At 33.6% G+C, this 5,243-nt stretch overlaps 1 pseudogene; it reads left to right on the plus strand.

Moving 5' to 3' along the window:
- The first annotated feature begins 232 nt into the window (after nucleotides 1-232).
- Nucleotides 233-2,427, plus strand: LOC149563388 (aluminum-activated malate transporter 14-like; annotated as a pseudogene).
- Nucleotides 2,428-5,243: the final 2,816 nt, after the last annotated feature.

Consider the following 5,243-nt stretch of genomic DNA (forward strand, 5'->3'; position numbering starts at 1 on the left):
AAGAAGAAATGAATGGTTTAGAATTTATAAGATCTGCTTCCTTACTACAATTGAGCTCATTTATAAGGTGCTCCAAGATTTTAGCCAGGGTGTTCTTCTTTGGAGTTTCTGAGCGCTTGTGTAACTCTTCGGACCAAGATTAAATTACATTATAAATCAGGTTGGCTGGATCTCCTCTACTTGAAATTTAAGCTCTTGTATCTAAAATTTGATTGAATCGATTTTGTTTACCATGGCGTCTCTTGGCAGCGGCGAATGTAGAACTAACATCAGTACGTCTAATGAAGAAATTAGCTACAATGAGTCTCGAAACGGGGGATTTCTAAGAAAAATTTGGTTAAATATAAGCAATGTTTTGATGGGGTTGTGTAGAAACATAATGGATGTTGGAAGAGAGGATCCCAGAAGGATTACGCATGCTAAAAAAATTTGGGTTGGCATTGTCATCGGTTTCGCTGTTATTTCTGTGGGATCGATTATTCCGCAGGGTGGGATTTGGTAACCATGCAATTTGGGCAGTCATGACTGTCGTTGTCGTTCTCGAATTCTCTGCGGATATGAGTTAGTTTAATTTAATTTTTTCTAACGCAACCATCTTTTTCACCCTAATCGACTAACATTTAGAATGGATCTTGTTGCGCTTGAGCAGGGGCTACCATGAAGAAAGGCCTCAACAGAGGAATTGGAACCATGGTGGCTGCATTTCTTTCCTTCCTCGTTTGCCACGTGTCAGAGAAGGTAGTGCGAGGAAAGGCATTTGTGCTCTCTTCATCGTGGGTGAGTTTTTGTGCTCTCCTGGAATCACCTTGTTGCATTCACCAAATCTCAACTAGTACTCCACTACACTCATTTTGCAGGAGCGGCTACCACGTATGCCCGTTTCTTTCCTTCCCTCAAGAATAAATTTGACTATGCAGTGCTTATATTCCTGCTCACATTCAGCATGATAACAGTCTCTGGATATCGAGTGGAGAATATATCACGCATGGCATACGAACGCTTCGCCACCATACTCATCGGATGTGGAGTGTGTTTGGTTGTAAGTTTGCTCATCTTCCCCACCTGGGCTGGCGAGGATCTTCACAATTCCATTGTCAGGAAGTTACAAGGCTTAGGGAAATCTCTGCAGGGTAAGAAAACGGAACGAAAACAATTGAGGTTAAAAATCCTTGTTTTGATTGTGATGAAAACATAACGTTTTCTTCAGCGTAAAATGTTTGTTTTTCGCAATGGGCTGTTACAGATGAACTACTAGTACGCTTTGATTGGTGTGGCTTGTTATCAGCTCGGTAGATTAAATTGTTAAAATATCCGACTAATGTAATGTGCATGATATATTTGATGCCAGGATGCGTGGATGAATATTTCAGCGGATGCCGTACTGATGAGAAGGTGGAAGATGAGTCAGAAGATATCATACACAGAGGATACAAGTCTGTGCTGGACTCAAAGGCTACCGACGATTCTTCGGTAAATCGAAAAAATATATAGTTATTAGAAGAAACTAATTAAGTGGTAGCCATGACAACTTTTGACATTAAAGAATGTTAAATGGATCGTCTGAAAGCAGTGATTGTACATGTTAATTGCAGGAGGCATTTGCTAGGTGGGAGCCAAGGCATGGTCTATTTCGATGCCGACATCCATGGCAGCAGTATGTGAAAATTGGAGTGAAGCCTCGTTATCTGGCTTATCCTATTGTGGCCTTGCACGGATGCCTTCGATCTGAAATCGAGGTATATTCGTATGCATTTCCTCATTTGGTATCATTACCTTAAATTTACAAATTATCTTCAATGCATGCACTATAGCTGATGAATTTTTGTTTTGCACACGTTTCAGGCCCCTCATTCCCTTCGTTCACCATTGAAGAAGCCATGCACCAACGTCGCCCACAAAGCAGCCAAGTTATTGGCAGAGCTGTCAAGCTGCATTGAACAAATGAGAATATACGACTTCGAGCCAATATTGGAAGAAGTTCAACATGCACTGGAGGATCTTCAAGTTTCCTTGAATTCTCAACCAAAGTTCTTACTGCATTCAACAACAAGAACGTCGAGTCAGAAAATCGTACTTGAGAATGAAAATAGAGAAGAGGAGGTAAGGTGGGCGACGAGAAGAAGATCATGGCATGGAGAAAGTAGTGATGAGAAGAGGTTAATGCTGAGACGCGGCGTTGAATTTGGAGAAGCACTTCCATTGGCTACGTTTGCGTGGTTGGTGGCGAAGATCGTAGCGAGGCTTGAGCACGTGGTACACGCCGTGGAAGAGCTCGCGGCAATGGCAAAATTCAAGCCTCACAATCCTTCGACGTCGGATCAGGAAGCTTTAATCATAACTAGTGCTGCTTCTCCCCGTAGTTATATCCAGAGACCCAGTCTTGCAAGAACGCCGAAAAGATGTGTACATATCAACAATGTCGACTGATTTTTCCCTTCAATTCACACTCTAATACAGGAGTCAATTTTTAACATCATACTCTAAGGGAAAAATTAAGCTTGCCAAAAACAAAGTCAAATGCTATGGTTGCATTATTAAATTTTATGTATTAATGATTTACACTAGTCTCATTTTTGTCTCTCTCACAATTGTCATATCATCTTGCTGACACCATGAGATACTCCTAATGCCAATCTTTCTGAGAGGAGCACATATCTTAACTTCACTATGCATGTCTAATCGAATAATATTATGATTATACCAAATAATCAATTTACAAACGATATACACTATTATGACATTGGTAAATTTTTGAAAACTTTTTAAAGACTAGTTGTTACACCTACTTCCAATCTTGTTTGAGCAGATGTCAAATAACATTTTTAATTTTCACTTTTTTCTAATTTACTAATATCAATCTATAATACCTTCTATTCTTATTTATTATTATAATTATAATCTCATCACATACTTTTATATCATGATTATTCTTTATTTGTTTTCACTATCTATATCTACATCTCTATAACTCTTGATATTACCTCTTCGAGACCACTACCTCTTATGTTCCAAATATCAAATATATGTTTATTCATGACCAAAAATATTTGTAGTAATGAACAATATTTATTGAAAATATTTCAGATTATAAAACATCGTTCTCTTCTTTCATACGCTTTTCTCTAAATATATCAATATCATTCTTCCTTCAAATATCTGCTTTATATCATCATTTTTTTCATGATATGTACTTCTAGATTTCATTTATGGTTATATCTAACTATATTTAAAAGTAAATTTAATTATTTTTATATTTATTATTAGTTATTATTTTTGCTTTAAAATAGAGTAAAGGAATCTCAAACCTTTCCTTTTACGTGAAAGTTGGTGTGTAGAGTGCTTGGGCACACTTTTTTAGCACAAACAAAAGTATTGCAATGCAACTACTACCACCTACAAACAAGACAACGGAAAACCTTAAATAAATAGTAAATATTCAAGTTTTGAAACCAATTGTTTTAAATATTATGAATGATTTGAATAGAAAGATTTCTAATGACCTAGGGATTCATATTTTATAGCTATATAAAGCGCGCACACAAATATTTACATCCACACATTTGAAAATGTTGAAGTAAGTCATTATTAATGTGTATGGCAACGATTTCATGTGTTCAAAAGAAAAAAAAAGAAGAATATTTGAAATGTTGAAAAATGTCATAGTTTTTTTTGAAACTTATAAGAAATTGAATAGGTTCCTCCACAAGGAAATTCATAACAAAATGAAAGACATAATTATTGTTTTTAATTATAATAGTCTCTTTGACTAAAATATTATTTTTATTTTAATACATTTGTAATTGATTAACGTTTCATGTAAAATAACATTTTTCTCAAAATTATTTTCTACGTCTTCAAACCTCATTTTTATAATACTAAATCTTATATTAATTAATTAATTTAAATCTATTGAAGGCTTTATAAATTAAAATTTAATTTTAATACCTAGAATTACATTATTAGGACTTTTGTTAGGGTTAGATTTTTATGGGGACAAGGGTTAAAGTAAGGATTTAAGGGTTAGGGTGAGCATTAGGGTTTGACATTTAGGATTAGGATCATGGTTTAACATTCATAACAAGGTATTAGGGTTAACCATTTAGGCTTAGGGTTTATCTTAAGATTTAGGATTCAAGGTTAGTCTTTTACATTTTCTATGAGGGTTCAACATTTATGGTTATTATTACGTTGAGCGTTATGGTATGGGTATGCATCATAGTTAAGATTGGGATTTATATTAAGGTTAGGTTTAATAGTTAGAGCTAGGATTTAGAATTAGGGTTGTATATTTAGACTTGATGATTAGCAATTAGGATTACGGTTTAACATAAGCATTGGATAATGGTTTAAGGTTTATCATTTAGGATTATAGTTTGGATTTAGATTTAGGGTTTAGTTTTCCGGATTATGATGTGGTAATTGGGATTAGGATTGGAGTTTATTATTTAGGGTGTAGCATTTAGAACTAGGATTACAATTAAGGCTTATAATTTAAGATTTATTTAGTAATTTATGGAAATAGGATATGATATTACATCATGGTTAGTATTATAGTTGTGAGTAGAGTTTGAATTATGATAGAATTTGGGTTAAAGTTCAACATTTAGGATTATGATTCAATAATAAGGGCTATGATTAGTGTTTGATAATAGTGATCAGGACTTATGATTTAGGATCATAATTTAGGGTGGGATTAGGATTAGGGTTTAGAAAATGGGATTTGGGGTTGGAGAGACTTAGACTTAGGTTAAGGTTAAATATATAATTTAAAAAAAAAAATATTAATCATAAACCTAACTACAATTGAACTATAATACAAATTCTCACCATAAACTTTAATGAAAAATATTAATCCTTATGCTTACATAAATTTCACCTTTGATTGTAAGCATAATAAAAAATCATGACCCTAATTTATTTAATATTCTCACTACAATTAATGTTTGGGTGTTCGAGATCGGAGTTAAAATTTAGGTTTTTGTATTTAGATCATATTATGCATTATGGTTCTAATTAGGGACACATAATAGTAAATTTTAGTGTCAAGGTTAGTGTTTATAATTATGATCAACACTTAGATTTTACCATTAGGATTATAGTTAGAATTATTTTTAGGTTTACTATATTTAATAAAATTAAAATAATTGAGAACACTATCCACCTCATGTATACAATTATGTAATGTGTCTTATTTTTTTTCTCTATAATGACATTGTGCATAAGTTAAATTTTGTGTAATGTGT

The sequence above is a fragment of the Cupressus sempervirens genome, chromosome 4 (assembly GCF_028749045.1).
Source record: "Cupressus sempervirens isolate cs-2001-9-10 chromosome 4, ASM2874904v1, whole genome shotgun sequence".
Lineage (NCBI taxonomy): Eukaryota > Viridiplantae > Streptophyta > Pinopsida > Cupressales > Cupressaceae > Cupressus > Cupressus sempervirens.